Raw genomic sequence first — 10,323 nt, forward strand, 5'->3', positions numbered from 1 at the left:
GTATTACTTGGATGACCCAGTACACTTGCTGGTTAAGCTGAATGAAGTTGTGATCATAAATTCCAATAGAGCCAATTTTTAAATCTCATGCAAATGCAAAGAGGATCACAATTTCGTCCACCAATATACCACCTCATATATATTCATTCACGTCACCTTATCTATCATCTTTAAAATCATCATTTAGCATTACATTTTCATCACAAAGATCAATCACCAAACCCTTACTCAACCTATTTCAACAATTATCATCAAGGATACTAAACAATTAACATAATCATGCATTCCAACCTATCATATGGTCATCTAGCCTAAGTTTTCACAAAATATTATATATTATATATGAGAAACCAAAACCATACCTTGACCGATTTTTTTGTAAAACCCAAAGACACCATCAATTGGCACAAAACTCAGCCCCAAGTATTCTCAATCTCCAAGATGATAGCACCCAAAGCTCCACAAAGCATCCAATATTTATAAGTATGCTCCAATTTACATATATACTCAACCTAAATCACATTGCCACATCCATATACCAAATTTCAATATCCAAACACATAAAATCAAGGAATGGACTAGGGTTTGAGGTTTCTTACCTTGCCTGTGCCTCAAGCCAACAAAACCCGCTAATTTCTCAAGTTAATTGGATCCTATAACATCAAAAAACCAAAATCTCAACACTCAATTCATTCAAATTTTAAAAAATTTGGAAAATAAAGAACTTAATTTGAGATTGAGACTTTCTTACCTAATTGAGTACTGGACTTTGTAGAGCTCAATGTTGCGGTTGTGTGGCTGCAAACGGTGTGGTGATTGGAGCTCCAGATCAAAAATTATGTTGGATTGAATTAAGAACAAGGTTTTGTTCTTGCACCTTCACCCCCAATTGTGTATTCAGCGTTCTTGATGAATGAAGGAGGGAAGAAGAGTGTCATTAAGTGTATTGAGTTGAGTGGTTTGGGCTTTGGGCTTAATACGGGCTCAGTTCGTCCAGTTTGGCCCGTTCGACTCAATTTTGGGTCAAATTCTTTAAAATTAATATCAAAATTCTTATTTTAATTAGCTCTATCTCATTAAACTATACAATTCTATTTTTTATTTTTTTATTAATAATTAATTTATTCTCTAATTATTTCTTAATTATTCGGATTTACATTTTGCGCCTCAAAGCTACCAAAGTCATGTAATCGTCAGTCATAGCCACTTTTCATTATCAAAATAAGTATGTAAAAACAAAGAAATAGAGTGCATAATAAAAGGCATTACCAATATTCTCTTTGATTGAACTCTCATTGTAACAATCCGAATTTTCAAAATTCCAATTATAAATTATTTATGGCATATTTTATTGGTTTGAACTATTTATTTAAAAACTATTTTATTAGATATCATCAAATTGATTTTATGACTATTGAAATTTAAATTGACTAGGATTTTTATATGTAATCTTATTATAATAAAATATTTTATAATTGAAATTAGAATTTCAGTAATTAATAGATAATAAAAAGTATATAATTTAAATTGAGTAATTAGTATTTTATTAAATATTTTATTTTAAATTGTTAATTATGAATAACTTATAATTTATTTTGTTGGAGCTTTTAATTTTAAAAACTGTTTTATTTATGATATTTAAATTAAAATTTTATGATACCTTGAATTTACATTAACTAAGATTTTTATATAATTTTAGTTTAAGTAGATATTTTGCTTAATTAAAATTAATATTTGGGTAATTGAAAAATAGTATAAGTTACCTAATTTAATTTGACTAAATTGAGGTTTTGGGGTCTATATTTATTTTACAAAATAAAAGATTTTTTATTTAAGATTTCAAAATCTAAATAATTATCTGAATTCATTGGTATATTATTAAATTTTATGTGTTTCTAAAATAATTTTTGGTATTATATTTTAGTTTTAAATTATGATTTTATCTCAAAAGATTTTATAAAATTCTTATAATACTAATACGTATTTTCTTAACCCTTATAATTAGCTACACAGACACTTATATCACTTACACGTGTATCATCTTCTCTTCTCCAACACATACACACACGTGTTCTCTTCTCTGCCTTTTCATCAGTGACACTCATCCTTCCCTCACTCATCCACGCTCCTTCACTCCTCACCACTCATTCTTCTATATAATTCCTCTTGCCTCTTACTGAATTTTATAATAATAACAATACATAAAAGACAAAAAATAGAGAGGGAGCAAAGGGAACGAGAAATAGAAGGAGAACGCATAGCAAGAGGGAGGAGAAATAAGGGGAAGAGAGGTAGAAGAAGTGAAGGCCAATGCCATCATTGCCGCAGGGGAGAGGAAGAGAGTGATTCGAGAGAAAGGAAGAGGGGGCTAGCATCGCCCCTGCACGTGGAGGGAGAAGAGGGAAACTGTGCTGCTGCTGCCATCCCTGGAAGGAGCCGAGTAGGGAAAGGAAGAACGTGACAATGGAAGCCTCTAATGTTGCCGCTACCATCAACGTCATTGGGACTCATGATCGTGCCACCGTCGGTAAAGAATCAAACCGTGTCTCTGCTGCCCAGGCTGATTGGGTTGGTGCTGCCACCACTAAAATGGGTTTCTTGGCTTCTAGCTTCTGTTTTTCTGAGCGTCGAAGTTGTTGCTGGTTCATTTGATCTCTCTTAGCTGCAGTAAGTCAATTTCTGTTCCAAAACCCTCACTGCTACCTTGTTCCAATTTTGGCTCAGTGTCACTATTTTGATCTAGCATTTCCTCTAATTCTGCTCCACTTGCACGACCCATTCTGCCGTCATCTTATTAATTTTCTTTTTCTCGTTCTAATTCGATTTTAGTCTCTGCTCTATCTTGAATTTCCAGAGCCATTTATGCTTTTGATTCCATTGAATTTTAATTTTCCATTTAGCTGTAACCATGGTCACTACTATGGGAACTAATGATGTTGCTGTCCCGATTGTGTTGGGCCGTAATGTTGCTGCTATCTCGGTTGAAACTGCTGTGGTGTTAGTAGCGGTTCAATCAGCCGTCACACAGTAATTCCGCTTCCGATTCCTCTTAAGTTCGGCTAACTGAGGCATGAGATTTGTTTTTAAAAGTAAAGGTTTTAAATTATAAATGCCAATAAAATTAAATGAGTAACTACAAATGGTTTATGGTTGCTTTGTGTGAATAATTGATGGAATTGAGTTTATTTGTAGCTATAATTGATGATTGGTTTGATGATTTAATGTTGTAATTTTTTATGGTGATGTTGCTGAAACTTCATTGAGTAAACCAAAACTATGAACTTGTGTTATTGATGATGGAATATGTATTTACTTGTTGATGATGCTGCTGGATTTTCTGTTTTATTGATGCAGAAGTTGTGCTTGTCTATATATATATATATATATATATATATATATATATATATATATATATATATATATATGTACTTGTTTTTAAGTGAAAGATATATCTTAATGATAAAGATGTGTTATTGTTTGAATGATATGTGTGATGGAATATTTAATGATGATGATGTTGACAATGAATGGTGTTGAGATGCGAAAGTATGGATGCTTACTACGAACCTTATTGAAGATTATTGGTGAGATAAAAAGAGCTGAGCTCTTGGGGCCTAATATAACGATCCAATTTTCAGTACGTCATGATCATACTGAAAATCAAGCGTCACTAACTTGCTTTCCTAAAAATTAACTAAGTATTTATTACTAAGCCTGTAAGCGTATTAGCACACGATCGAATTTTCGAAAAAAACTAATAATTAAATAAGGACGATAGAATAACACAAACATCAGAGATAGAGATAATATACACCATACATACTACTTATATATATATATATATATATATATACTGTCATAAAGCGTACAACGCTTCACATCTTGTTATTATATACATAATCAACACTCTAGGCCCTGGTCTATATAGGAAGTACCTAAGCTGGTGCCCGAAAACTAGCCTAGTCAACTATATACATCTTACTCTCTCAGTAAGTCTAATCAAAGGTGAGATTCTAAATATAAAAACTGGGCTAACACAAAAGACTCCCAAAAGCCACATCCTCAGCTCCCAAGCATCAACTGTCATCATCAGAGGAAATCTCAATCACATCTGAACACTACTCAGGATCCTCGTCCTCGTCATAAAAAATCTCAATAATCTCAGGAGGGGTCCTGGCAATCGTACTACTGCTCTGGCCCACGCTCGTCAGTCCACTAATGGAGGTGGTGTGCAGCTCCTCAAATAAAGGCTCAGACGAAGACACTAAGATCTGCTCTACATGAATATCTCACTTAGGTATAGGCTTTAGTACATGCTCCTCCACAGGCTCAGGCTCAAGGACCACTTGATCCTTAGGCTAATCAGGATGCTAAGGTACATGTCTGTCATAAAACGAGTAAAATGGAGTATCAGGATGAAGCTAATGCAACCGGAATTCATAAGGCATATCAGGGTTAAAGAGCGGAGTGTTTATTGGATGACAGAAAGGTTGGTTGTGCAGAACATACATAAGGGTCCTAATCTCTGCAGCCACTACGTAAATTCTATGTTGTACAAGATCTTCATATATGTAAGGAGGGTCCATCTCATAGAGCTAGATGCCCATCTCCATCTGATGGGGAAATAAGGAAGGGGTAAGAACTAGGGAGTTCTTAGTAGGGTCGGGGGTAGTTAGATAAGTTAGGATTATCACAGTTCAATTAATTCACAGTCAAATATACAGGAATCACATAGAAATAGCCAGTCACAACAATTTAGAACACCATTAAAGAATACACAAATACAAGAAGACAATCACAAACAATTTCACATTATCAAGTAAAATGTAAATGCACATTAAGGATGATGCATGTCTAATCCTATCGCAGGTAATGAGCTCATTTGTCGGTTTTGACCCGCACTTGACGCAATTGCAAGTCAGATAAGGCATTCCAGCAGCATAACCTCTGTAAGTTTCTACTTCTTGCAAGTGCTGATTCTCCAGCTAAAGTATGTCGAACATGACCTCTGCAAGTACTTGCAGCCGTTGATTCTCCAGCTGAAGCATATGACTCTTTCTCCTAGAAGCCATTCCATATTTACGGGTGTCCCCGCACAATCATCACATACAAAGCTCACGACTTGTGAACTTTATCCTTCGGCACAATAACCACACTATTGCCACCCTCTCGTGACCTTTCAATAATCACACGTGTCAATCTATCTCCTCTCTTTCTTCAGTCTTTTATTTATTTATCTTTAATAGTTCAAACTATCTTCACACTGTTCTCTCATCATCCACTAAGTATTTTATGGAAAAAGAATCATAAGGTTCTTTAATTACACTATACCACAAATGGGCAACGGAGGCGGAAAATTAGGGGCCTTTCAACTTGCCGCTGCAATTTGGGTCTGCAGAAGAAGATTCCATTCTTGTGTTGCAACATCAGCGGTAGTCCGATCCAGAAACATCGCTAGGTAAGGATCTTGTTCATAGTTCGATTTTAATTATTCACTTTTTTTTTTAATCTTATCATAGTTAATTGATTTCCCCCATTTTTGCCAAATTACCTGCGAAGGGAGTTGGTAGTGCGCGAAACACCGCCATCGCTGCAATACCATGTCCAACTGCTGTTGATCCATAATTTTCTATTCGGCGTCAAGCTTTTGTCTCTCATCCACAATTCCTGAAACCCAAAGTCCTTCATCCATGGTGTGCAAAATCCCTAACCTCTACTCCAGGTTATCGAGACGCGCAGCTGCCATCTGAGCTTCTCCCACCAGCGTTGAAGTCTCCTATCTCCTCAATTGAAACCGTGACACCCTCCTCCACCATGAGCCAATCTGAGCCATCATCGCCTCTCCCCTGTCATTGGTGCGTTCTTCCACTCTGATCTTTCCTTCTTATTTTCATTCTTAGTTTAGAATTTTAAAAAGAATTTATCTATATCTGCCATTAATTTGGGTTAATTGCTGCTATTTAGATCTTGGGATTTGAAGGTACCACTTTTTCCTATTTTAATGGCTGATATGTATTGAAATTGATAGTTAGAGTAGATAAATGAAAAAAGGGTCATTATCAATATGAGAGGAATGAATTGGTCATGGATTGTGCTTCCTCTTTTTGGAATTTGAATCATTAAACAAGAGGGACTTAGGTGCGTGTATAGATCAAAACAAAAAAACACTAAGGTGTTCATCCTCATTCCCATTATGCTCTTTGTAGGCTACTACCAGCTATGTTCTACTTCTGAGCTTGGAATTGCTGAGATTATTCAGTTTAATAGTTGTAATTCAAATGGTGTGTTAGGGGAATTAATTGCAAATTTTGATGCTGATTGTTGCTATTTTCTGGTCATTGTGCTTATTCTACTATTATTCGTTTTGTAAACTTTTCATCTTTTTAGTTCACATTTATATGCATTGGTGCTTGGTTGTTCTGATTTACTGTAAGCATGAATTATGAACTTATTTGATACGCCAATTATTCTCTCAAACAATTATTCCAAATGATGAGGTATTTGCCTAATCAATGTTTACTATTTCTAAAACTGAAAAGTTTTGCTTTCTAAATCATAATATTTGGTATTTGTATCCTTTTGCGCAGAAAAGTACTTCTTTTCAAAAAATAATAAAGTACTTATACAATTTCTTATCAGACAACTATCTATGTATTTATGATATTTCATATGAACAAATATAATAATTATTGCCTTAGAGGATTCCTATTTGCTAGGATTTATTCCTTAAGAAGAATCTTGTACAAAAGATTAATCTTGAGGCTATGAACAAACACATGGAACTATAGTTAAACGAAATCTAGAAAGAATCAAATAGAACAAGGAATTCCTGAAGTAAAAATGAAATGAATTCAAGCTCTCTAGAGTGTTATAGCTAACTCTCTTTTAAGCCTATAACTAATTTTGCTAAAATATATTCTAAATTGGATTTCATCAGATTTTTTAACACAGGACTTGAAAATTGATATGGACAATAAGTAGTAAAGATAACATGTCAGTTGTGATTCAAAGTTTATTATCAACTGTTAATCTTGTCATGTTCTGTGACTCTGATATCAAAAGCTTTAGCATCCAAGTTTTTCTGCTTCTAAAAGGGTCATAAATATTGTTAGTTATATATGACAAGTATCACCTTCAAGATTTGATGGCTCTATCATCTCGATTCATAACCACTTTAATGTGTCCTGTTTGAATAAAGATCAAGTTGACACAAGTTTGAATAGAGCACATCTTTGTATGAACGTGGCTACCATGCTTGTGGATTCTACTGGATTTTCAAGCTTGCTACCTTTGCTTTGAAAATTTGAGAGTTCTTCAACCTCACATCTAGTCTAATAATGGATAGTTTATTATTCAAACAATTTTGGGATCATATTCTTATTGACTTGGTGTGTTCAAAGATTCATGTAGTAAGGAATCCACAAAAATAAAAATGTGCTTTAAAAACTAAAAGCTATAAGGTATTGCTGTTGAATTATTTTCTGTTATGCACTTGTTTGACAGTTATCAGATTAAATAAATAGTAGATGTATATACTAGCTTTTTCTAATTTGAACTTGTGTGCTGTCTATTTTTTTATACTATGCTTTAGCTGATGTCATAGGATGTTCTTTTCAAGCCTAATTGGGATTCCATTGAATTTTGGGCATATTATCATTCTCTTACTAATTAATGTCAGCAACCATTGTCAAGTTGGTGAGCATGTTACTAATTTTGTAAAATATAATTCTTGTTTTATTAGACATTATGTTAGCTTCAACCATTGGGCATATTATCATTCTTGTTTTACCAAGATTCAAGAGGCATCCGAAGAACCGGGAAAGGTGGTTCCAGATTCAATGGAGAAAGAGGACGTTGTCTCCTCTAAAGGTTCTCATGACGCCGATTCTACTAGACGAAAAGCTTCTATGCTGTCCTATGACCTCAATAAAATGCCCGAAGAGAATGAATATCCTTATAGTGGAATATCTCCTAGGAAGAAGAATGCATGGCACTTGGCTATGTGGACAACACAATACTTGAATCCTTGAGGACAGTGCTTTAAATATTTGAAGAATCTCGATTCAAGTTGTATAGGATAGTCGAGAATTGTTTGTTGATTTTTTTGTGACTATAACTATTTAGACAAATATTAGAGATTGTTCTTATTGGACAGTTTATCATATAGGAGAACATAAGGAATCTGATATTTAGTTAAGATTGGTACATTTGTTATTGTTTTGAGGTGAATAATTCTTCAATTGGGTTTATCATTATATTCTGTGCCACATTGGGTTTATCACAATTTTATCAACTCCAAAAAACAAAATTAATGAAAATAATAACAAATGAACGGTGAAAATGCTATTTTGTGACTCTTGACACATTCATATACTGATATATTTTATTAGGACCAGCTAATTATCATAAGAAAAAGAAAACAGCTACCATCGTCATTACTGTACAAGACTATAAACATGTAGGAAGTAGCCATGGCAATAAATAAAAAAGAATTACATAAGTTTTTGGTCCATTAAAATTAATAGTTTATAGTCTTGAACTATTGAAGATGAAAGTAGAGACCAATTTTAGTGATGGTCTGAATGTAACATCCTACCACACAGAGCTTTACACCTAGGATGTAAAACAGAGGTGACGAGGCACAACGACCTCTAAAATAAAATATAAATATATATAATAGTCGAAAGAATGTAGTATACTAGGAGCCTTGAAGAATGGGTAAAAATAAAATCGCAAAAATTAAAAGTGCAACACACAGGAAAGAAATTACTTGCGCACGAAGAAAACTAGAGTTCACAAACATATATAAGAAGAAAGAACAGAAGGTCAAGTATACAAAATAACAAGCTCCTGACTTAGCCTGCGAAGCTAAAGCTGGCCTGAGAATATTTACATACATATATATACTTAACCTAGAACCCAAAATACATATATAATCAATCCTGATTCTCCATAAACCTCTAAGAGGTGCAAAATAATACAAGTATATATATGAGGAGAGTCTATACACATATAGCAAAAGACTAAAAGTAAAACCCCAAGATGAATCCACTTCACTGTAGAAGTTCTAGAGTCAACCGAGGTGCCTCTCGACTTGCATCTGAAAAATAGAAATATCATATGGGATGAGAACCGGAGGTTCTCAATATGGTAAAGGTGCCTGCATATATAAGATATAAGGTCCTGGGAATGCCAGAGGTGATCTTAGAACGCCGACACTCTGGTTATAAAACTTAAAGACTAAAGTAGAAGCCATAAGTCAAGGTGGTTTTCTAAGAATTCCTAACTTATCCAAGTCTTAAGCCTAACAAAATCCCTAACTTCTCAGCCTTTCCTCCATTCCTCCATCTCCGGTAAAATTACAAAGACAAACAAGCAGACAAAGGCAAATACAAGTAGAATACAAGTAGTACAGATAGCAAATATAACAATAGCATATTATAATCACTTAGGCTATCCCAATTAATGCAAAAATAAACAATTCAAATAATATGCATATGATGCATGCCTGTCCTATGGCTGATGATATCATTTGTCGGTTATATAGTGAATCCGACACGTCCTGGTAGCTAACCATGGACTGAAACACCCATGCGGAGCAAGTGGGTTTAAGCTACAACCCCTTTACTACTACCCGCTTAATCCAAAGCCAGTGGAATAACCACTATTGTGGCTAATATCCAAGCGAGTGTTTAAAAGCTCAACTTGGAGTAAGTGGGATGAACCACAACCCTTTCTACTACCCACACATCACAATCACTAACCTGGAGCAAGCGGGATGAACCACAATCCATGCTAATACCCAAGTATCTCAAACATTGACCCGGAGCAAGCGGGACGTACCACAATCCTTGCTACTGCCCAGATATCTCAAACATATATTCATTCAATCTCAATTCATATTATCAATTATAACTCCTCAACAACCATCTCATTTCGAATTCATTTATCATATTCATTCATTCATACATTATCAGTCATTGATTTTCAATTTTTTGTCATCATTCATAGCATCATCATCATTTTCACACACTTCATTTTATCCAAAAATCCGTCCATAGAAGATTGCAAGCTTAATTCTCTGCCTCTAGACTCAAAACAAAATTATCCTAGAATCTGAACCTATTTGAAATAGTTAAGTTGAATAAAATAAAAAAAAATCTATTTTCTCTTGCAAAAATTGGTTTCAAGTTTGAAATCTCTGCACTAAGACAGCAAACTACCCTATTCTTAGAAAATTCACCAAAAATTATATTTTCACTTGATATATCTAAAATTTTTCAGAAATAAAATAGACTTATAGAGCTTTAAATCAGTCAAAGT

At 34.2% G+C, this 10,323-nt stretch overlaps 1 long non-coding RNA gene across 3 annotated transcripts; it reads left to right on the forward strand.

Annotated features, from left to right (window-relative positions):
* The first annotated feature begins 2,165 nt into the window (after positions 1-2,165).
* LOC130966438 (uncharacterized) lies at positions 2,166-8,255 on the forward strand. Of its 3 annotated transcripts, none has more exons than XR_009081265.1 (4): positions 2,166-2,667; positions 2,901-5,458; positions 5,560-5,855; positions 7,742-8,255. It is a non-coding gene; the product is annotated as an uncharacterized LOC130966438 (long non-coding RNA). The 3 variants fall into 3 exon arrangements; XR_009081264.1 differs by having other exon boundaries at positions 2,172-4,949; positions 5,025-5,458; XR_009081263.1 differs by having other exon boundaries at positions 2,179-5,458.
* The last annotated feature ends 2,068 nt before the right edge of the window (positions 8,256-10,323 follow it).

This window comes from Arachis stenosperma, chromosome 1, assembly GCF_014773155.1.
Source record: "Arachis stenosperma cultivar V10309 chromosome 1, arast.V10309.gnm1.PFL2, whole genome shotgun sequence".
Lineage (NCBI taxonomy): Eukaryota > Viridiplantae > Streptophyta > Magnoliopsida > Fabales > Fabaceae > Arachis > Arachis stenosperma.